We start from the raw sequence: 23,086 nt of genomic DNA, 5'->3' as shown, positions 1-23,086 counted from the left end.
GGGGCCTGGTGGTGGGTGCCCCAAGTGCTGGGGGGGTGGGGGTGGTGGGAGACATGGGTGGGGGCCTGGTGGAGGCTGCCCCTGGTGGCTGGGGGGTGGGGGTGGTGGGAGACATGAGTGGAGGCCTGGTGGAGGCTGCCCCTAGTGGCTGGGGGGTCGGGTGCTGGGAGACATGGGTGGGGCCTGGTGGTGGGTGCCCCTGCACTGCTGGGGGGTGGGGTGGTGTGAGACATGGGTGGGGGCCTGGTGGAGGCTGACCCTGCACTGCTGGGGGTGGGGGTGGTGGGAGACATGGGTGGGGGCCTGGTGGTTGCTGCCCCTGCACTGCTGGGGGGTGGGGGTGCTGGGAGACATGGGTGGGGGCCTGGTGGAGGCTGCCTCTGGTGGCTGGGGGTGGGGGTGGTGGGAGACATGGGTGGGGGCCTGGTGCAGGCTGCCCCTGCACTGCTGGGGGTGGTGGGAGACATGGGTGGGGGCCTGGTGGTGGGTGCCCCACAGTGCTGGGGGGGTGGGGGTGGTGGGAGACATGGGTGGGGGCCTGGTGGAGGCTGCCCCTGGTGGCTGGGGGGTGGGGGTGGTGGGAGACATGGGTGGGGGCCTGGTGGAGGCTGCCCCTGGTGGCTGGGGGGTGGGGGTGCTGGGAGACATGGGTGGGGGCCTGCTGGTGGGTGCCCCTGCACTGCTGGGGGGTGGGGGGTGGGAGACATGGGTGGGGGCCTGGTGGAGGCTGCCCCTGGTGGCTGGGGGGTGGGGGTGGTGTGAGACATGGGTGGGGGCCTGGTGGAGGCTGCCCCTGCACTGCTGGGGGGTGGGGGTGCTGGGAGACATGGGTGGGGGCCTGGTGGAGGCTGCCCCTGGTGGCTGGGGGGTGGGGGTGCTGGGAGACATGGGTGGGGGCCTGGTGGAGGCTGCCCCTGCACTGCTGGGGGGTGGGGGTGCTGGGAGACATGGGTGGGGGCCGGGTGGAGGCTGCCCCTGGTGGCTGGGGGGTGGGGGTGCTGGGAGACATGGGTGGGGGCCTGGTGGAGGCTGCCCCTGCTGGCTGGGGGTGGGGGTGCTGGGAGACATAGGTGGGGGCCTGGTGGTGGGTGCCCCTGCACTGCTGGGGGGTGGGGGTGGGAGACATGGGTGGGGGCCTGGTGGAGGCTGCCCCTGGTGGCTGGGGGGTGGGGGTGGTGTGAGGCATGGGTGGGGGCCTGGTGGAGGCAACCCCTGCACTGTTGGGGGAGTGGGGGTGGTGGGAGACATGGGTGGGGGCCTGGTGGTGGGTGCCCCTGCACTGCTGGGGGGTGGGGGTGGTGTGAGACATGGGTGGGGGCCTGGTGGAGGCTGACCCTGCACTGCTGGGGGGGGTAGGGGGGGGTGGGAGACATGGGTGGGGGCCTGGTGGAGGCTGCCCCTGCACTGCTGGGGGGTGGGGGTGCTGGGAGACATGGGTGGGGGCTGGTGGAGGCTGCCCGTGGTGGCTGGGGGTGGGGGTGCTGGGAGACATGGATGGGGGCCTGGTGGAAGCTGCCCCTGCACTGCTGGGGGGTGGGGGTGTTGGGAGACATGGGCGGGGGCCTGGTGGTGGGTGCCCCACAGTGCTGGGGGGGTGGGGGTGGTGGGAGACATGGGTGGGGGCCTTGGATAGGCTGCCCCTGGTGGCTGGGGGGTGGGGGTGGTGGGAGACATGAGTGGAGGCCTGGTGGAGGCTGCCCCTGGTGGCTGGGGGTGCTGGTAGACATGGGTGGGGCCTGGTGGTGGGTGCCCCTGCACTGCTGGGTGGTGGGGGTGGTGTGAGACATGGGTGGGGGCCTAGTGGAGGCTGCCCCTGCACTGCTGGGGGGGTGGGGGTGGTGGGAGACATGGGTGGGGGCCTGGTGGAGGCTGCCCTGGTGGCTGGGGGGTGGGGGTGCTGGGAGACATGGGTGGGGGCCTGGTGGAGGCTGCCCCTGCACTGCTGGGGGGGTGGGGGACATGGGTGGGGGCCTGGTGGAGGCTGCCTCTGGTGGCTGGGGGTGGGGGTGGTGGGAGACATGGGTGGGGGCCTGGTGGAGGCTGCCCCTGCACTGCTGGGGGGGTGGGGGTGGTGGGAGACATGGGTGGGGGCCTGGTGGTGGGTGCCCCACAGTGCTGGGGGGGTGGGGGTGGTGGGAGACATGGGTGGGGGCCTGGTGGAGGCTGCCCCTGGTGGCTGGGGGGTGGGGGTGGTGGGAGACATGGGTGGGGGGCCTGGTGGAGGCTGCCCCTGGTGGCTGGGGGGTGGGGCTGCTGGGAGACATGGGTGGGGGCCTGGTGGTGGGTGCCCCTGCACTGCTGGGGGGTGGGGGGGTGGGAGACATGGGTGGGGGCCTGGTGGAGGCTGCCCCTGGTGGCTGGGGGGTGGGGGTGCTGGGAGACATGGGTGGGGGCCTGGTGGAGGCTGCCCCTGCACTGCTGGGGGGGTGGGAGACATGGGTGGGGGCCTGGTGGTGGGTACCCCACAGTGCTGTGGGGGTGGGGGTGGTGGGAGACATGGGTGGGGGCCTGGAGGAGGCTGCCCCTGGTGGCTGGGGGGTGGGGGTGCTGGGAGACATGGGTGGGGGCCTGGTGGAGGCTGCCCCTGGTGGTTGGGGGGTGGGGGTGCTGGGAGACATGGGTGGGGGCCTGGTGGAGGCTGCCCCTGCACTGCTGGGGGGTGGGGGTGCTGGGAGACATGGGTGGGGGCCTGGTGGAGGCTGCCCCTGGTTGCTGAGGGGTGGGGGTGCTGGGAGACATGGGTGGGGGCCTGGTGGAGGCTGCCCCTGCTGGCTGTGTGGTGGGGGTGCTGGGAGACATGGGTGGGGGCCTGGTGGTGCGTGCCCCTGCACTGCTGGGGGGTGGGGGTGGGAGACATGGGTGGGGGCCTGGTGGAGGCTGACCCTGCACTGCTGGGGGGTGGGGGTGGTGGGAGACATGGGTGGGGGCCTGGTGGTGGCTGCCCGTGCACTGCTGGGGGGTGGGGGTGCTGGGAGACATGGGTGGGGGCCTGGTGTAGGCTGCCTCTGGTGGCTGGGGGTGGGGGTGGTGGGAGACATGGGTGGGGCCTGGTGGTTGGTGCCCCTGCACTGCTGGGGGTGGGGGTGGTGTGAGACATGGGTGGGGGCCTGGTGGAGGCTGACCCTGCACTGCTTGGGGGGTGGGGGTGGTGGGAGACATGGGTGGGGGCCTGGTGGAGGCTGCCCCTGGTGGCTGGGGGGTGGGGGTGCTGGGAGACATGGGTGAGGGCCTGGTGGTGGGTGCCCCTGCACTGCTGGGGGGTGGGGGTGGTGGGAGACGTGGCTGGGGGCCTGCTGGAGGCTGCCCCTGCACTGCTGGGGGGGGTGGTGGTGGTGGGAGACATGGGTGGGGGCCTGGGTGTGGGTGCCCCTGCACTGCTGGGGGGTGGGGTGCTGGGAGACATGGGTGGGGGCCTGGTGGAGGCTGACCCTGCACTGCTGGGGGGGTGGGGGTGGTGGGAGACATGGGTGGGGGCCTGGTGGAGGCTGCCCCTGGTGGCTGGGGGGTGGGGGTGCTGGGAGACATGGGTGAGGGCCTGGTGGTGGGTGCCCCTGCACTGCTGGGGGGTGGGGGTGGTGGGAGACATGGGTGGGGGCCTGCTGGAGGCTGCCCCTGCACTGCTGGGGGGGGGGGTGGGGGTGGTGGGAGACATGGGTGGGGGCCTGGGGGTGGGTGCCCCTGCACTGCTGGGGGGTGGGGTGGTGTGAGACATGGGTGGGGGCCTGGTGGAGGCTGACCCCGCACTGCTGGGGGGTGGGGGTGGAGGGAGACATGGGTAGGGGCCTGGTGGTGGCTGCCCCTGCACTGCTGGGGGGTGGGGGTGCTGGGAGACATGGGTGGGGGCCTGGTGGAGGCTGCCTCTGGTGGCTGGGGGTTTGGGTGGTGGGAGACATGGGTGGGGGCCTGGTGGAGGCTGCCCCTGCACTGCTGGGGGTGGTGGGAGACATGGGTGGGGGCCTGGTGGTGGGTGCCCCACAGTGCTGGGGGTGTGGGGGTGGTGGGAGACATGGGTGGGGGCCTGGTGGAGGCTGCCCCTGGTGGCTGGGGGGTGGGGGTGGTGGGAGACATGGGTGGGGGCCTGGTGGAGGCTGCCTTGGTGGCTGGGGGGTGGGGGTGGTGTGAGACATGGGTGGGGGCCTGGTGGAGGCTGCCCCTGCACTGCTGGGGGGTGGGGGTAGTGGGAGACATGGGTGGGGGCCTGGTGGAGGCTCCCCCTGGTGGCTGGGGGGTGGGGGTGCTGGGAGACATGGGTGGGGGCCTGGTGGAGGCTGCCCCTGCACTGCTGAGGGGTGGGGGTGCTGGGAGACATGGGTGGGGGCCGGGTGGAGGCTGCCCCTGGTCGCTGGGGGGTGCTGGGAGACATGGGTGGGGGCCTGGTGGAGGCTGCCCCTGCTGGCTGGGGGGTGGGGGTGCTGGGAGACATGGGTGGGGGCCTGGTGGTGGGTGCCCCTGCACTGCTGGGGGGTGGGGGTGGGAGACATGGGTGGGGGCCTGGTGGAGGCTGCCCGTGGTGGCTGGGGGTGGGGGTGCTGGGAGACATGGGTGGGGGCCTGGTGGAGGCTGCCCCTGCACTGCTGGGGGGTGGGGGTGGTGGGAGACATGGGCGGGGGCCTGGTGGTGGGTGCCCCACAGTGCTGGGGGGGTGGGGGTGGTGGGAGACATGGGTGGGGGCCTGATGGAGGCTGCCCCTGGTGGCTGGGGGGTGGGGGTGGTGGGAGACATGAGTGGAGGCCTGGTGGAAGCTTCCCCTGGTGGCTGGGGGGTGGGGGTGCTGGGAGACATGGGTGGGGCCTGGTGGTGGGTGCCCCTGCACTGCTGGGGGGTGGGGGTGGTGTGAGACATGGGTGGGGGCCTAGTGGAGGCTGCCCCTGCACTGCTGGGGGAGTGGGGGTGGTGGGAGACATGGGTGGGGCCTGGTGGTGGGTGCCCCTGCACTGCTGGGGGGTGGGGGTGCTGGGAGACATGGGTGGGGGCATGGTGGAGGGTGACCCTGCACTGCTGGGGGGGTGGGGGTGGTGGGAGACATGGGTGGGGGCCTGGTGGAGGCTGCCCCTGGTGGCTGGGGGGTGGGGGTGCTGGGAGACATGGGTGAGGGCCTGGTGGTGGGTGCCCCTGCACTGCTGGGGGGTGGGGGTGGTGGGAGACATGGGTGGGGGCCTGCTGGAGGCTGCCCCTGCACTGCTGGGGGGGGTGGGGGTGGTGGGAGACATGGGTGGGGGCCTGGGGGTGGGTGCCCCTGCACTGCTGGGGGGTGGGGTGGTGTGAGACATGGGTGGGGGCCTGGTGGAGGCTGACCCCGCACTGCTGGGGGGTGGGGGTGGAGGGAGACATGGGTAGGGGCCTGGTGGTGGCTGCCCCTGCACTGCTGGGGGGTGGGGGTGCTGGGAGACATGGGTGGGGGCCTGGTGGAGGCTGCCTCTGGTGGCTGGCGGTTTGGGTGGTGGGAGACATGGGTGGGGGCCTGGTGGAGGCTGCCCCTGCACTGCTGGGGGTGGTGGGAGACATGGGTGGGGGCCTGGTGGTGGGTGCCCCACAGTGCTGGGGGTGTGGGGGTGGTGGGAGACATGGGTGGGGGCCTGGTGGAGGCTGCCCTGGTGGCTGGGGGGTGGGGGTGGTGGGAGACATGGGTGGGGGCCTGGTGGAGGCTGCCCTTGGTGGCTGGGGGGTGGGGGTGGTGTGAGACATGGGTGGGGGCCTGGTGGAGGCTGCCCCTGCACTGCTGGGGGGGTGGGGGTAGTGGGAGACATGGGTGGGGGCCTGGTGGAGGCTCCCCTGGTGGCTGGGGGGTGGGGGTGCTGGGAGACATGGGTGGGGGCCTGGTGGAGGCTGCCCCTGCACTGCTGGGGGGTGGGGGTGCTGGGAGACATGGGTGGGGGCCGGGTGGAGGCTGCCCCTGGTCGCTGGGGGGTGCTGGGAGACATGGGTGGGGGCCTGGTGGAGGCTGCCCCTGCTGGCTGGGGGGTGGGGGTGCTGGGAGACATGGGTGGGGGCCTGGTGGTGGGTGCCCCTGCACTGCTGGGGGGTGGGGGTGGGAGACATGGGTGGGGGCCTGGTGGAGGCTGCCCCTGGTGGCTGGGCGGTGGGGTGGTGTGAGACATGGTTGGGGGCCTGGTAGAGGCAGCCCCTGCACTGTTGGGGGGGTGGGGGTGATGGGAGACATGGGTGGGGGCCTGGTGGTGGGTGCCCCTGCACTGCTGGGGGGTGGGGGTGGTGTGAGACATGGGTGGGGGCCTGGTGGAGGCTGACCCTGCACTGCTGGGGGGGTGGGGGGTGGGAGACATGGGTGGGGGCCTGGTGGAGGCTGCCCTGCACTGCTGGGGGGTGGGGGTGCTGGGAGGCATGGGTGGGGGCCTGGTGGAGGCTGCCCGTGGTGGCTGGTGGTGGGGGTGCTGGGAGACATGGGTGGGGGCCTGGTGGAGGCTGCCCCTGCACTGCTGGGGGGTGGAGGTGGTGGGAGACATGGGCGGGGGCCTGGTGGTGGGTGCCCCAAGTGCTGGGGGGGTGGGGGTGGTGGGAGACATGGGTGGGGGCCTGGTGGAGGCTGCCCCTGGTGGCTGGGGGGTGGGGGTGGTGGGAGACATGAGTGGAGGCCTGGTGGAGGCTGCCCCTAGTGGCTGGGGGGTCGGGTGCTGGGAGACATGGGTGGGGCCTGGTGGTGGGTGCCCCTGCACTGCTGGGGGGTGGGGTGGTGTGAGACATGGGTGGGGGCCTGGTGGAGGCTGACCCTGCACTGCTGGGGGTGGGGGTGGTGGGAGACATGGGTGGGGGCCTGGTGGTTGCTGCCCCTGCACTGCTGGGGGGTGGGGGTGCTGGGAGACATGGGTGGGGGCCTGGTGGAGGCTGCCTCTGGTGGCTGGGGGTGGGGGTGGTGGGAGACATGGGTGGGGGCCTGGTGCAGGCTGCCCCTGCACTGCTGGGGGTGGTGGGAGACATGGGTGGGGGCCTGGTGGTGGGTGCCCCACAGTGCTGGGGGGGTGGGGGTGGTGGGAGACATGGGTGGGGGCCTGGTGGAGGCTGCCCCTGGTGGCTGGGGGGTGGGGGTGGTGGGAGACATGGGTGGGGGCCTGGTGGAGGCTGCCCCTGGTGGCTGGGGGGTGGGGGTGCTGGGAGACATGGGTGGGGGCCTGCTGGTGGGTGCCCCTGCACTGCTGGGGGGTGGGGGGGGTGGGAGACATGGGTGGGGGCCTGGTGGAGGCTCCCCCTGGTGGCTGGGGGGTGGGGGTGGTGTGAGACATGGGTGGGGGCCTGGTGGAGGCTGCCCCTGCACTGCTGGGGGGTGGGGGTGCTGGGAGACATGGGTGGGGGCCTGGTGGAGGCTGCCCCTGGTGGCTGGGGGGTGGGGGTGCTGGGAGACATGGGTGGGGGCCTGGTGGAGGCTGCCCCTGCACTGCTGGGGGGTGGGGGTGCTGGGAGACATGGGTGGGGGCCGGGTGGAGGCTGCCCCTGGTGGCTGGGGGGTGGGGGTGCTGGGAGACATGGGTGGGGGCCTGGTGGAGGCTGCCCCTGCTGGCTGGGGGGTGGGGGTGCTGGGAGACATAGGTGGGGGCCTGGTGGTGGGTGCCCCTGCACTGCTGGGGGGTGGGGGTGGGAGACATGGGTGGGGGCCTGGTGGAGGCTGCCCCTGGTGGCTGGGGGGTGGGGGTGGTGTGAGGCATGGGTGGGGGCCTGGTGGAGGCAACCCCTGCACTGTTGGGGGAGTGGGGGTGGTGGGAGACATGGGTGGGGGCCTGGTGGTGGGTGCCCCTGCACTGCTGGGGGGTGGGGGTGGTGTGAGACATGGGTGGGGGCCTGGTGGAGGCTGACCCTGCACTGCTGGGGGGGGTGGGGGGCGTGGGAGACATGGGTGGGGGCCTGGTGGAGGCTGCCCCTGCACTGCTGGGGGGTGGGGGTGCTGGGAGACATGGGTGGGGGCCTGGTGGAGGCTGCCCGTGGTGGCTGGGGGTGGGGGTGCTGGGAGACATGGATGGGGGCCTGGTGGAAGCTGCCCCTGCACTGCTGGGGGGTGGGGGTGTTGGGAGACATGGGCGGGGGCCTGGTGGTGGGTGCCCCACAGTGCTGGGGGGGTGGGGGTGGTGGGAGACATGGGTGGGGGCCTTGGATAGGCTGCCCCTGGTGGCTGGGGGGTGGGGGTGGTGGGAGACATGAGTGGAGGCCTGGTGGAGGCTGCCCCTGGTGGCTGGGGGTGCTGGTAGACATGGGTGGGGCCTGGTGGTGGGTGCCCCTGCACTGCTGGGTGGTGGGGGTGGTGTGAGACATGGGTGGGGGCCTAGTGGAGGCTGCCCCTGCACTGCTGGGGGGTGGGGGTGGTGGGAGACATGGGTGGGGGCCTAGTGGAGGCTGCCCTGGTGGCTGGGGGGTGGGGGTGCTGGGAGACATGGGTCGGGGCCTGGTGGAGGCTGCCCCTGCACTGCTGGGGGGGTGGGGGACATGGGTGGGGGCCTGGTGGAGGCTGCCTCTGGTGGCTGGGGGTGGGGGTGGTGGGAGACATGGGTGGGGGCCTGGTGGAGGCTGCCCCTGCACTGCTGGGGGGGGTGGGGGTGGTGGGAGACATGGGTGGGGGCCTGGTGGTGGGTGCCCCACAGTGCTGGGGGGGTGGGGGTGGTGGGAGACATGGGTGGGGGCCTGGGGGAGGCTGCCCCTGGTGGCTGGGGGGTGGGGGTGGTGGGAGACATGGGTGGGGGGCCTGGTGGAGGCTGCCCCTGGTGGCTGGGGGGTGGGGCTGCTGGGAGACATGGGTGGGGGCCTGGTGGTGGGTGCCCCTGCACTGCTGGGGGGTGGGGGGGTGGGAGACATGGGTGGGGGGCCTGGTGGAGGCTGCCCCTGTTGGCTGGGGGGTGGGGGTGCTGGGAGACATGGGTGGGGGCCTGGTGGAGGCTGCCCCTGCACTGCTGGGGGGGTGGGAGACATGGGTGGGGGCCTGGTGGTGGGTACCCCACAGTGCTGTGGGGGTGGGGGTGGTGGGAGACATGGGTGGGGGCCTGGTGGAGGCTGCCCCTGGTGGCTGGGGGGTGGGGGTGCTGGGGAGACATGGGTGGGGGCCTGGTGGAGGCTGCCCCTGGTGGTTGGGGGGTGGGGGTGCTGGGAGACATGGGTGGGGGCCTGGTGGAGGCTGCCCCTGCACTGCTGGGGGGTGGGGGTGCTGGGAGACATGGGTGGGGGCCTGGTGGAGGCTGCCCCTGGTTGCTGAGGGGTGGGGGTGCTGGGAGACATGGGTGGGGGCCTGGTGGAGGCTGCCCCTGCTGGTTGTGGGGTGGGGGTGCTGGGAGACATGGGTGGGGGCCTGGTGGTGGGTGCCCCTGCACTGCTGGGGGGTGGGGGTGGGAGACATGGGTGGGGGCCTGGTGGAGGCTGACCCTGCACTGCTGGGGGGTGGGGGTGGTGGGAGACATGGGTGGGGGCCTGGTGGTGGCTGCCCCTGCACTGCTGGGGGGTGGGGGTGCTGGGAGACATGGGTGGGGGCCTGGTGTAGGCTGCCTCTGGTGGCTGGGGGTGGGGGTGGTGGGAGACATGGGTGGGGCCTGGTGGTTGGTGCCCCTGCACTGCTGGGGGTGGGGGTGGTGTGAGACATGGGTGGGGGCCTGGTGGAGGCTGACCCTGCACTGCTTGGGGGGTGGGGGTGGTGGGAGACATGGGTGGGGGCCTGGTGGAGGCTGCCCCTGGTGGCTGGGGGGTGGGGGTGCTGGGAGACATGGGTGAGGGCCTGGTGGTGGGTGCCCCTGCACTGCTGGGGGGTGGGGGTGGTGGGAGACGTGGCTGGGGGCCTGCTGGAGGCTGCCCCTGCACTGCTGGGGGGGGGGTGGTGGTGGTGGGAGACATGGGTGGGGGCCTGGGGGTGGGTGCCCCTGCACTGCTGGGGGGTGGGGTGCTGGGAGACATGGGTGGGGGCCTGGTGGAGGCTGACCCTGCACTGCTGGGGGGGTGGGGGTGGTGGGAGACATGGGTGGGGGCCTGGTGGAGGCTGCCCCTGGTGGCTGGGGGGTGGGGGTGCTGGGAGACATGGGTGAGGGCCTGGTGGTGGGTGCCCCTGCACTGCTGGGGGGTGGGGGTGGTGGGAGACATGGGTGGGGGCCTGCTGGAGGCTGCCCCTGCACTGCTGGGGGGGGGTGGGGGTGGTGGGAGACATGGGTGGGGGCCTGGGGGTGGGTGCCCCTGCACTGCTGGGGGGTGGGGTGGTGTGAGACATGGGTGGGGGCCTGGTGGAGGCTGACCCCGCACTGCTGGGGGGTGGGGGTGGAGGGAGACATGGGTAGGGGCCTGGTGGTGGCTGCCCCTGCACTGCTGGGGGGTGGGGGTGCTGGGAGACATGGGTGGGGGCCTGGTGGAGGCTGCCTCTGGTGGCTGGGGGTTTGGGTGGTGGGAGACATGGGTGGGGGCCTGGTGGAGGCTGCCCCTGCACTGCTGGGGGTGGTGGGAGACATGGGTGGGGGCCTGGTGGTGGGTGCCCCACAGTGCTGGGGGTGTGGGGGTGGTGGGAGACATGGGTGGGGGCCTGGTGGAGGCTGCCCCTGGTGGCTGGGGGGTGGGGGTGGTGGGAGACATGGGTGGGGGCCTGGTGGAGGCTGCCCTTGGTGGCTGGGGGGTGGGGGTGGTGTGAGACATGGGTGGGGGCCTGGTGGAGGCTGCCCCTGCACTGCTGGGGGGGTGGGGGTAGTGGGAGACATGGGTGGGGGCCTGGTGGAGGCTCCCCCTGGTGGCTGGGGGGTGGGGGTGCTGGGAGACATGGGTGGGGGCCTGGTGGAGGCTGCCCCTGCACTGCTGGGGGGTGGGGGTGCTGGGAGACATGGGTGGGGGCCGGGTGGAGGCTGCCCCTGGTCGCTGGGGGGTGCTGGGAGACATGGGTGGGGGCCTGGTGGAGGCTGCCCCTGCTGGCTGGGGGGTGGGGGTGCTGGGAGACATGGGTGGGGGCCTGGTGGTGGGTGCCCCTGCACTGCTGGGGGGTGGGGGTGGGAGACATGGGTGGGGGCCTGGTGGAGGCTGCCCCTGGTGGCTGGGCGGTGGGGGTGGTGTGAGACATGGTTGGGGGCCTGGTGGAGGCAGCCCCTGCACTGTTGGGGGGGTGGGGGTGATGGGAGACATGGGTGGGGGCCTGGTGGTGGGTGCCCCTGCACTGCTGGGGGGTGGGGGTGGTGTGAGACATGGGTGGGGGCCTGGTGGAGGCTGACCCTGCACTGCTGGGGGGGTGGGGGGTGGGAGACATGGGTGGGGGCCTGGTGGAGGCTGCCCCTGCACTGCTGGGGGGTGGGGGTGCTGGGAGGCATGGGTGGGGGCCTGGTGGAGGCTGCCCGTGGTGGCTGGGGGTGGGGGTGCTGGGAGACATGGGTGGGGGCCTGGTGGAGGCTGCCCCTGCACTGCTGGGGGGTGGAGGTGGTGGGAGACATGGGCGGGGGCCTGGTGGTGGGTGCCCCAAGTGCTGGGGGGGTGGGGGTGGTGGGAGACATGGGTGGGGGCCTGGTGGAGGCTGCCCCTGGTGGCTGGGGGGTGGGGGTGGTGGGAGACATGAGTGGAGGCCTGGTGGAGGCTGCCCCTAGTGGCTGGGGGGTCGGGTGCTGGGAGACATGGGTGGGGCCTGGTGGTGGGTGCCCCTGCACTGCTGGGGGGTGGGGTGGGGTGAGACATGGGTGGGGGCCTGGTGGAGGCTGACCCTGCACTGCTGGGGGTGGGGGTGGTGGGAGACATGGGTGGGGGCCTGGTGGTTGCTGCCCCTGCACTGCTGGGGGGTGGGGGTGCTGGGAGACATGGGTGGGGGCCTGGTGGAGGCTGCCTCTGGTGGCTGGGGGTGGGGGTGGTGGGAGACATGGGTGGGGGCCTGGTGCAGGCTGCCCCTGCACTGCTGGGGGTGGTGGGAGACATGGGTGGGGGCCTGGTGGTGGGTGCCCCACAGTGCTGGGGGGGTGGGGGTGGTGGGAGACATGGGTGGGGGCCTGGTGGAGGCTGCCCCTGGTGGCTGGGGGGTGGGGGTGGTGGGAGACATGGGTGGGGGCCTGGTGGAGGCTGCCCCTGGTGGCTGGGGGGTGGGGGTGCTGGGAGACATGGGTGGGGGCCTGCTGGTGGGTGCCCCTGCACTGCTGGGGGGTGGGGGGGGTGGGAGACATGGGTGGGGGCCTGGTGGAGGCTGCCCCTGGTGGCTGGGGGGTGGGGGTGGTGTGAGACATGGGTGGGGGCCTGGTGGAGGCTGCCCCTGCACTGCTGGGGGGTGGGGGTGCTGGGAGACATGGGTGGGGGCCTGGTGGAGGCTGCCCCTGGTGGCTGGGGGGTGGGGGTGCTGGGAGACATGGGTGGGGGCCTGGTGGAGGCTGCCCCTGCACTGCTGGGGGGTGGGGGTGCTGGGAGACATGGGTGGGGGCCGGGTGGAGGCTGCCCCTGGTGGCTGGGGGGTGGGGGTGCTGGGAGACATGGGTGGGGGCCTGGTGGAGGCTGCCCCTGCTGGCTGGGGGGTGGGGGTGCTGGGAGACATAGGTGGGGGCCTGGTGGTGGGTGCCCCTGCACTGCTGGGGGGTGGGGGTGGGAGACATGGGTGGGGGCCTGGTGGAGGCTGCCCCTGGTGGCTGGGGGGTGGGGGTGGTGTGAGGCATGGGTGGGGGCCTGGTGGAGGCAACCCCTGCACTGTTGGGGGAGTGGGGGTGGTGGGAGACATGGGTGGGGGCCTGGTGGTGGGTGCCCCTGCACTGCTGGGGGGTGGGGGTGGTGTGAGACATGGGTGGGGGCCTGGTGGAGGCTGACCCTGCACTGCTGGGGGGGGCGGGGGGGGGTGGGAGACATGGGTGGGGGCCTGGTGGAGGCTGCCCCTGCACTGCTGGGGGGTGGGGGTGCTGGGAGACATGGGTGGGGGCCTGGTGGAGGCTGCCCGTGGTGGCTGGGGGTGGGGGTGCTGGGAGATATGGATGGGGGCCTGGTGGAAGCTGCCCCTGCACTGCTGGGGGGTGGGGGTGTTGGGAGACATGGGCGGGGGCCTGGTGGTGGGTGCCCCACAGTGCTGGGGGGGGTGGGGGTGGTGGGAGACATGGGTGGGGGCCTTGGATAGGCTGCCCCTGGTGGCTGGGGGGTGGGGGTGGTGGGAGACATGAGTGGAGGCCTGGTGGAGGCTGCCCCTGGTGGCTGGGGGTGCTGGTAGACATGGGTGGGGCCTGGTGGTGGGTGCCCCTGCACTGCTGGGTGGTGGGGTGGTGTGAGACATGGGTGGGGGCCTAGTGGAGGCTGCCCCTGCACTGCTGGGGGGGTGGGGGTGGTGGGAGACATGGGTGGGGGCCTGGTGGAGGCTGCCCTGGTGGCTGGGGGGTGGGGGTGCTGGGAGACATGGGTGGGGGCCTGGTGGAGGCTGCCCCTGCACTGCTGGGGGGGTGGGGGACATGGGTGGGGGCCTGGTGGAGGCTGCCTCTGGTGGCTGGGGGTGGGGGTGGTGGGAGACATGGGTGGGGGCCTGGTGGAGGCTGCCCCTGCACTGCTGGGGGGGTGGGGGTGGTGGGAGACATGGGTGGGGGCCTGGTGGTGGGTGCCCCACAGTGCTGGGGGGGTGGGGGTGGTGGGAGACATGGGTGGGGGCCTGGTGGAGGCTGCCCCTGGTGGCTGGGGGGTGGGGGTGGTGGGAGACATGGGTGGGGGGCCTGGTGGAGGCTGCCCCTGGTGGCTGGGGGGTGGGGCTGCTGGGAGACATGGGTGGGGGCCTGGTGGTGGGTGCCCCTGCACTGCTGGGGGGTGGGGGGTGGGAGACATGGGTGGGGGCCTGGTGGAGGCTGCCCCTGGTGGCTGGGGGGTGGGGGTGTTGGGAGACATGGGTGGGGGCCTGGTGGAGGCTGCCCCTGCACTGCTGGGGGGGTGGGAGACATGGGTGGGGGCCTGGTGGTGGGTACCCCACAGTGCTGTGGGGGTGGGGGTGGTGGGAGACATGGGTGGGGGCCTGGTGGAGGCTGCCCCTGGTGGCTGGGGGGTGGGGGTGCTGGGAGACATGGGTGGGGGCCTGGTGGAGGCTGCCCCTGGTGGTTGGGGGGTGGGGGTGCTGGGAGACATGGGTGGGGGCCTGGTGGAGGCTGCCCCTGCACTGCTGGGGGGTGGGGGTGCTGGGAGACATGGGTGGGGGCCTGGTGGAGGCTGCCCCTGGTTGCTGAGGGGTGGGGGTGCTGGGAGACATGGGTGGGGGCCTGGTGGAGGCTGCCCCTGCTGGCTGTGGGGTGGGGGTGCTGGGAGACATGGGTGGGGGCCTGGTGGTGGGTGCCCCTGCACTGCTGGGGGGTGGGGGTGGGAGACATGGGTGGGGGCCTGGTGGAGGCTGACCCTGCACTGCTGGGGGGTGGGGGTGGTGGGAGACATGGGTGGGGGCCTGGTGGTGGCTGCCCCTGCACTGCTGGGGGGTGGGGGTGCTGGGAGACATGGGTGGGGGCCTGGTGTAGGCTGCCTCTGGTGGCTGGGGGTGGGGGTGGTGGGAGACATGGGTGGGGCCTGGTGGTTGGTGCCCCTGCACTGCTGGGGGTGGGGGTGGTGTGAGACATGGGTGGGGGCCTGGTGGAGGCTGACCCTGCACTGCTTGGGGGGTGGGGGTGGTGGGAGACATGGGTGGGGGCCTGGTGGAGGCTGCCCCTGGTGGCTGGGGGGTGGGGGTGCTGGGAGACATGGGTGAGGGCCTGGTGGTGGGTGCCCCTGCACTGCTGGGGGGTGGGGGTGGTGGGAGACGTGGCTGGGGGCCTGCTGGAGGCTGCCCCTGCACTGCTGGGGGGGGTGGTGGTGGTGGGAGACATGGGTGGGGGCCTGGGGGTGGGTGCCCCTGCACTGCTGGGGGGTGGGGTGGTGTGAGACATGGGTGGGGGCCTGGTGGAGGCTGACTCCGCACTGCTGGGGGATGGGGGTGGAGGGAGACATGGGTGGGGGCCTGGTGGTGGCTGCCCCTGCACTGCTGGGGGGTGGGGGTGCTGGGAGACATGGGTGGGGGCCTGGTGGAGGCTGCCTCTGGTGGCTGGGGGTGGGGGTGGTGGGAGACATGGGTGGGGGCCTGGTGGAGGTTGCCCCTGCACTGCTGGGGGTGGTGGGAGACATGGGTGGGGGCCTGGTGGTGGGTGCCCCACAGTGCTGGGGGGGTGGGGGTGGTGGGAGACATGGGTGGGGGCCTGGTGGAGGCTGCCCCTGGTGGCTGGGGGGTGGGGGTGGTGGGAGACATGGGTGGGGGCCTGGTGGAGGCTGCCCTTGGTGGCTGGGGGGTGGGGGTGCTGGGAGACATGGGTGGGGGCCTGGTGGTGGGTGCCCCTGCACTGCTGGGGGGTGGGGGGGTGGGAGACATGGGTGGGGGCCTGGTGGAGGCTGCCCCTGGTGGCTGGGGGGTGGGGGTGGTGTGAGACATGGGTGGGGGCCTGGTGGAGGCTGCCCCTGCACTGCTGGGGGGGTGGGGGTGGTGGGAGACATGGGTGGGGGCCTGGTGGAGGCTGCCCCTGGTGGCTGGGGGGTGGGGGTTCTGGGAGATATGGGTGGGGGCCTGGTGGAGGCTGCCCCTGCACTGCTGGGGGGTGGGGGTGCTGGGAGACATGGGTGGGGGCTGGGTGGAGGCTGCCCCTGGTCGCTGGGGGGTGGGGGTGCTGGGAGACATGGGTGGGGGCATGGTGGAGGCTGCCCCTGCTGGCTGGGGGGTGGGGGTGCTGGGAGACATGGGTGGGGGCCTGGTGGTGGGTGCCCCTGCACTGCTGGGGGGTGGGGGTGGGAGACATGGGTGGGGGTCTGGTGGAGGCTGCCCCTGGTGGCTGGGCGGTGGGGGTGGTGTGAGACATGGTTGGGGGCCTGGTGGAGGCAGCCCCTGCACTGTTGGGGGGGTGGGGTGGTGGGAGACATGGGTGGGGCCTGGTGGTGGGTGCCCCTGCACTGCTGGGGGGTGGGGGTGGTGTGAGACATGGGTGGGGGCCTGGTGGAGGCTGACCCTGCACTGCTGGGGGGTGGGGGGTGGGAGACATGGGTGGGGGCCTGGTGGAGGCTGCCCCTGCACTGCCGGGGGGTGGGGGTGCTGGGAGGCATGGGTGGGGGCCTGGTGGAGGCTGCCCGTGGTGGCTGGGTGTGGGGGTGCTGGGAGACATGGGTGGGGGCCTGGTGGAGGCTGCCCCTGCACTGCTGGGGGGTGGGGGTGGTGGGAGACATGGGCGGGGGCCTGGTGGTGGGTGCCCCACAGTGCTGGGGGGGTGGGGGTGGTGGGAGACATGGGTGGGGGCCTGGTGGAGGCTGCCCCTGGTGGCTGGGGGATGGGGGTGGTGGGAGACATGAGTGGAGGCCTGGTGGAGGCTGCCCCTAGTGGCTGGGGGGTCGGGTGCTGGGAGACATGGGTGGGGCCTGGTGGTGGGTGCCCCTGCACTGCTGGGGGGTGGGGTGGTGTGAGACATGGGTGGGGGCCTGGTGGAGGCTGACCCTGCACTGCTGGGGGTGGGGGTGGTGGGAGACATGGGTGGGGGCCTGGTGGTGGCTGCCCCTGCACTGCTGGGGGGTGGGGGTGCTGGGAGACATGGGTGGGGGCCTGGTGGAGGCTGCCTCTGGTGGCTGGGGGTGGGGGTGGTGGGAGACATGGGTGGGGGCCTGGTGCAGGCTGCCCCTGCACTGCTGGGGGTGGTGGGAGACATGGGTGGGGGCCTGGTGGTGGGTGCCCCACAGTGCTGGGGGGGTGGGGGTGGTGGGAGACATGGGTGGGGGCCTGGTGGAGGCTGCCCCTGGTGGCTGGGGGGTGGGGGTGGTGGGAGACATGGGTGGGGGCCTGGTGGAGGCTGCCCCTGGTGGCTGGGGGGTGGGGGTGCTGGGAGACATGGGTGGGGGCCTGGTGGTGGGTGCCCCTGCACTGCTGGGGGGTGGGGGGTGGGAGACATGGGTGGGGGCCTGGTGGAGGCTGCCCCTGGTGGCTGGGGGGTGGGGGTGGTGGGAGACATGAGTGGAGGCCTGGTGGAGGCTGCCCCTAGTGGCTGGGGGGTCGGGTGCTGGGAGACATGGGTGGGGCCTGGTGGTGGGTGCCCCTGCACTGCTGGGGGGTGGGGTGGTGTGAGACATGGGTGGGGGCCTGGTGGAGGCTGACCCTGCACTGCTGGGGGTGGGGGTGGTGGGAGACATGGGTGGGGGCCTGGTGGTGGCTGCCCCTGCACTGCTGGGGGGTGGGGGTGCTGGGAGACATGGGTGGGGGCCTGGTGGAGGCTGCCTCTGGTGGCTGGGGGTGGGGGTGGTGGGAGACATGGGTGGGGGCCTGGTGCAGGCTGCCCCTGCACTGCTGGGGGTGGTGGGAGACATGGGTGGGGGCCTGGTGGTGGGTGCCCCACAGTGCTGGGGGGGTGGGGGTGGTGGGAGACATGGGTGGGGGCCTGGTGGAGGCTGCCCCTGGTGGCTGGGGGGTGGGGGTGGTGGGAGACATGGGTGGGGGCCTGGTGGAGGCTGCCCCTGGTGGCTGGGGGGTGGGGGTGCTGGGAGACATGGGTGGGGGCCTGGTGGTGGGTGCCCCTGCACTGCTGGGGGGTGGGGGGTGGGAGACATGGGTGGGGGCCTGGTGGAGGCTGCCCCTGGTGGCTGGGGGGTGGGGGTGGTGTGAGACATGGGTGGGGGCCTGGTGGAGGCTGCCTCTGCACTGCTGGGGGGTGGGGGTGCTGGGAGACATGGGTGGGGGCCTGGTGGAGGCTGCCCCTGGTGGCTGGGGGGTGGGGGTGCTGGGAGACATGGGTGGGGGCCTGGTGGAGGCTGCCCCTGCACTGCTGGGGGGTGGGGGTGCTGGGAGACATGGGTGGGGGCCGGGTGGAGGCTGCCCCTGGTGGCTGGGGGGTGGGGGTGCTGGGAGACATGGGTGGGGGCCTGGTGGAGGCTGCCCCTGCTGGCTGGGGGGTGGGGGTGCTGGGAGACATGGGTGGGGGCCTGGTGGTGGGTGCCCCTGCACTGCTGGGGGGTGGGGGTGGGAGACATGGGTGGGGGCCTGGTGGAGGCTGCCCCTGGTGGCTGGGGGGTGGGGGTGGTGTGAGACATGGGTGGGGCCTGGTGGAGGCAGCCCCTGCACTGTTGGGGGAGTGGGGGTGGTGGGAGACATGGGTGGGGGCCTGGTGGTGGGTGCCCCTGCACTGCTGGGGGGTGGGGGTGGTGTGAGACATGGGTGGGGGCCTGGTGGAGGCTGACCCTGCACTGCTGGGGGGGTGGGGGGGTGGGAGACATGGGTGGGGGCCTGGTGGAGGCTGCCCCTGCACTGCTGGGGGGTGGGGGTGCTGGGAGACATGGGTGGGGGCCTGGTGGAGGCTGCCCCTGCACTGCTGGGGGGTAGGGGTGGTGGGAGACATGGGCGGGGGCCTGGTGGTGGGTGCCCCACAGTGCTGGGGGGGTGGGGGTGGTGGGAGACATGGGTGGGGGCCTGGTGGAGGCTGCCCCTGGTGGCTGGGGGGTGGGGGTGGTGGGAGACATGAGTGGAGGCCTGGTGGAGGCTGCCCCTGGTGGCTGGGGGGTGGGGGTGCTGGGAGACATGGGTGGTAGCCTGGTGGAGGCTGCCCCTGCACTGCTGGGGGGTAGGGGTGGTGGGAGACATGGGCGGGGGCCTGGTGGTGGGTGCCCCACAGTGCTGGGGGGGTGGGGGTGGTGGGAGACATGGGTGGGGGCCTGGTGGAGGCTGCCCCTGGTGGCTGGGGGGTGGGGGTGGTGGGAGACATGAGTGGAGGCCTGGTGGAGGCTGCCCCTGGTGGCTGGGGGGTGGGGGTGCTGGGAGACATGGATGGGGCCTGGTGGTGGGTGCCCCTGCACTGCTGGGGGGTGGGGGTGGTGTGAGACATGGGTGGGGGCCTAGTGGAGGCTGCCCCTGCACTGCTGGGGGGGTGGGTGTGGTGGGAGACATGGGTGGGGGCCTGGTGGAGGCTGCCCCTGGTGGCTGGGGGTGCTGGGAGACATGGGTGGGGGCCTGGTGGAGGCTGCCCCTGCACTGCTGGGGGGGGGTGCTGGGAGACATGGGTGGGGGCCTGGTGGAGGCTGCCCTGGTGGCTGGGGGGTGGGGGTGCTGGGAGACATGGGTGGGGGCCTGGTGGAGGCTGCCCCTGCACTGCTGGGGGGGTGGGAGACATGGGTGGGGGCCTGGTGGTGGGTGCCCCACAGTACTGTGGGGGTGGGGGTGGTGGGGGCCTGGTGGAGGCTGCCCCTGGTGGCTGGGGGGTGGGGGTGCTGGGAAACTTGGGTGGGGGCCTGGTGGAGGCTGCCCCTGGTGGTTGGGGGGTGGGGGTGCTAGGAGACATGGGTGGGGGCCTGGTGGAGGCTGCCCCTGCACTGCTCGGTGGTGGGGGTGCTGGGAGACATGGGTGGGGGCCTGGTGGTGGGTGCCCCTGCACTGCTGGGGGGTGGGGGTGGTGTGAGACATGGGTGGGGGCCTGGTGGAGGCTGACCCTGCACTGCTGGGGGGGTGGGGGGGTGGGAGACATGGGTGGGGGCCTGGTGGAGGCTGCCCCTGCACTGCTGGGGGGTGGGGTGCTGGGAGACATGGGTGGGGGCCTGGTGGAGGCTGCCCGTGGTGGCTGGGGGTGGGGGTGCTGGGAGACATGGGTGGTAGCCTGGTGGAGGCTGCCCCTGCACTGCTGGGGGGTAGGGGTGGTGGGAGACATGGGCGGGGGCCTGGTGGTGGGTGCCCCACAGTGCTGGGGGGGTGGGGGTGGTGGGAGACATGGGTGGGGGCCTGGTGGAGGCTGCCCCTGGTGGCTGGGGGGTGGGGGTGGTGGGAGACATGAGTGGAGGCCTGGTGGAGGCTGCCCCTGGTGGCTGGGGGGTGGGGGTGCTGGGAGACATGGATGGGGCCTGGTGGTGGGTGCCCCTGCACTGCTGGGGGGTGGGGGTGGTGTGAGACATGGGTGGGGGCCTAGTGGAGGCTGCCCCTGCACTGCTGGGGGGGTGGGTGTGGTGGGAGACATGGGTGGGGGCCTGGTGGAGGCTGCCCCTGGTGGCTGGGGGTGCTGGGAGACATGGGTGGGGGCCTGGTGGAGGCTGCCCCTGCACTGCTGGGGGGGGTGCTGGGAGACATGGGTGGGGGCCTGGTGGAGGCTGCCCTGGTGGCTGGGGGGTGGGGGTGCTGGGAGACATGGGTGGGGGCCTGGTGGAGGCTGCCCCTGCACTGCTGGGGGGGTGGGAGACATGGGTGGGGGCCTGGTGGTGGGTGCCCCACAGTACTGTGGGGGTGGGGGTGGTGGGGGCCTGGTGGAGGCTGCCCCTGGTGGCTGGGGGGTGGGGGTGCTGGGAAACATGGGTGGGGGCCTGGTGGAGGCTGCCCCTGGTGGTTGGGGGGTGGGGGTGCTAGGAGACATGGGTGGGGGCCTGGTGGAGGCTGCCCCTGCACTGCTCGGTGGTGGGGGTGCTGGGAGACATGGGTGGGGGCCTGGTGGAGGCTGCCCCTGGTGGCTGGGGGATGGGGGTGGTGTGTGACATGGGTGGGGGCCTGGTGGAGGCTGCCCCTGCACTGCTGGGGGGGTGGGGGTGGTGGGAGACATGGGTGGGGGCCTGGTGGAGGCTGCCCCTGGTGGCTGGGGGGGTGGGGGTGCTGGGAGACATGGGTGGGGGCCTGGTGGAGGCTGCCCCTGCACTGCTGGGGGGTGGGGGTGCTGGGAGACATGGGTGGGGGCCTGGTGGAGGCTGCCCCTGGTGGCTGGGGGGTGAGGGTGCTGGGAGACATGGGTGGGGGCCTGGTGGAGGCTGCCCCTGCTGGCTGGGGGGTGGGGGTGCTGGGAGACATGGGTGGGGGCCTGGTGGTGGGTGCCCCTGCACTGCTTGGGGGTGGGGGTGGGAGACATGGGTGGGGGCCTGGTGGAGGCTGCCCCTGGTGGCTGGGGGGTGGGGGTGGTGGGAGACATGAGTGGAGGCCTGGTGGAGGCTGCCCCTGGTGGCTGGGGGGTGGGGGTGCTGGGAGACATGGGTGGGGCCTGGTGGTGGGTGCCCCTGCACTGCTGGGGGGTGGGGGTGGTGTGAGACATGGGTGGGGGCCTAGTGGAGGCTGCCCCTGCACTGCTGGGGGGGTGGGGGTGGTGGGAGACATGGGTGGGGGCCTGGTGGAGGCTGCCCCTGGTGGCTGGGGGGTGGGGGTGCTGGGAGACATGGGTGGGGGCCTGGTGGAGGCTGCCCCTGCACTGCTGGGGGGGGGTGCTGGGAGACATGGGTGGGGGCCTGGTGGAGGCTGCCCTGGTGGCTGGGGGTGGGGGTGCTGGGAGACATGGGTGGGGGCCTGGTGGAGGCTGCCCCTGCACTGCTGGGGGGGTGGGAGACATGGGTGGGGGCCTGGTGGAGGCTGCCTCTGGTGGCTGGGGGTGGGGGTGGTGGGAGACATGGGTGGGGGCCTGGTGGAGGCTGCCCCTGCACTGCTGGGGGGGTGGGGGTGGTGGGAGACATGGGTGGGGGCCTGGTGGTGGGTGCCCCACAGTGCTGGGGGGGTGGGGGTGGTGAGAGACATGGGTGGGGGCCTGGTGGAGGCTTCCCCTGGTGGCTGGGGGTGGGGGTGGTGGGAGACATGGGTGGGGGCCTGGTGGAGGCTGCCCCTGGTGGCTGGGGGGTGGGGCTGCTGGGAGACATGGGTGGGGGCCTGGTGGTGGGTGCCCCTGCACTGCTGGGGGGTGGGGGGGTGGGAGACATGGGTGGGGGCCTGGTGGAGGCTGCCCCTGGTGGCTGGGGGGTGGGGTGCTGGGAGACATGGGTGGGGGCCTGGTGGAGGCTGCCCCTGCACTGCTGGGGGGGGTGGGAGACATGAGTGGGGGCCTGGTGGTGGGTACCCCACAGTGCTGTGGGGGTGGTGGGAGACATGAGTGAGGGCCTGGTGGAGGCTGCCCCTGGTGGCTGGGGGGTGGGGGTGCTGGGAGACATGGGTGGGGGCCTGGTGGAGGCTGCCCCTGGTGGTTGGGGGGTGGGGGTGCTGGGAGACATGGGTGGGGGCCTGGTGGAGGCTGCCCCTGCACTGCTGGGGGGTGGGGGTGCTGGGAGACATGGGTGGGGGCCTGGTGGAGGCTGCCCCTGGTTGCTGAGGGGTGGGGGTGCTGGGAGACATGGGTGGGGGCCTGGTGGAGGCTGCCCCTGCTGGCTGGGGGGTGGGGGTGCTGGGAGACATGGGTGGGGGCCTGGTGGTGGGTGCCCCTGCACTGCTGGGGGGTGGGGGTGGGAGACATGGGTGGGGGCCTGGTGGAGGCTGACCCTGCACTGCTGGGGGGTGGGGGTGGTGGGAGACATGGGTGGGGGCCTGGTGGTGGCTGCCCCTGCACTGCTGGGGGGTGGGGGTGCTGGGAGACATGGGTGGGGGCCTGGTGGAGGCTGCCTCTGGTGGCTGGGGGTGGGGGTGGTGGGAGACATGGGTGGGGCCTGGTGGTTGGTGCCCCTGCACTGCTGGGGGTGGGGGTGGTGTGAGACATGGGTGGGGGCCTGGTGGAGGCTGACCCTGCACTGCTGGGGGGTGGGGGTGGTGGGAGACATGGGTGGGGGCCTGGTGGAGGCTGCCCCTGGTGGCTGGGGGGTGGGGGTGCTTGGAGACATGGGTGAGGGCCTGGTGGTGGGTGCCCCTGCACTGCTGGGGGGTGGGGGTGGTGGGAGACGTGGGTGGGGGCCTGCTGGAGGCTGCCCCTGCACTGCTGGGGGGGGTGGGGGTGGTGGGATACATGGGTGGGGGTCTGGGGGTGGGTGCCCCTGCACTGCTGGGGGGTGGGGTGGTGTGAGACATGGGTGGGGGCCTGGTGGAGGCTGACCCCGCACTGCTGGGGGGTGGGGGTGGAGCGAGACATGGGTGGGGGCCTGGTGGTGGCTGCCCCTGCACCCCTGGGGGGTGGGGGTGCTGGGAGACATGGGTGGGGGCCTGGTGGAGCCTGCCTCTGGTGGCTGGGGGTGGGGGTGGTGGGAGACATGGGTGGGGGCCTGGTGGAGGCTGCCCCTGCACTGCTGGGGGTGGTGGGAGACATGGGTGGGGGCCTGGTGGTGGATGCCCCACAGTGCTGGGGTGGTGGGGGTGGTGGGAGACATGGGTGGGGGCCTGGTGGAGGCTGCCCCTGGTGGCTGGGGGGTGGGGGTGGTGGGAGACATGGGTGGGGGCCTGGTGGAGGCTGCCCTTGGTGGCTGGGGGGTGGGGGTGCTGGGAGACATGGGTGGGGGCCTGGTGGTGGGTGCCCCTGCACTG

The sequence above is a fragment of the Ambystoma mexicanum genome, chromosome 10, assembly GCF_040938575.1.
Source record: "Ambystoma mexicanum isolate Mex_15411 chromosome 10, UKY_AmexF1_1, whole genome shotgun sequence".
Lineage (NCBI taxonomy): Eukaryota > Metazoa > Chordata > Amphibia > Caudata > Ambystomatidae > Ambystoma > Ambystoma mexicanum.
This window is presented reverse-complemented; position numbering follows the sequence as displayed.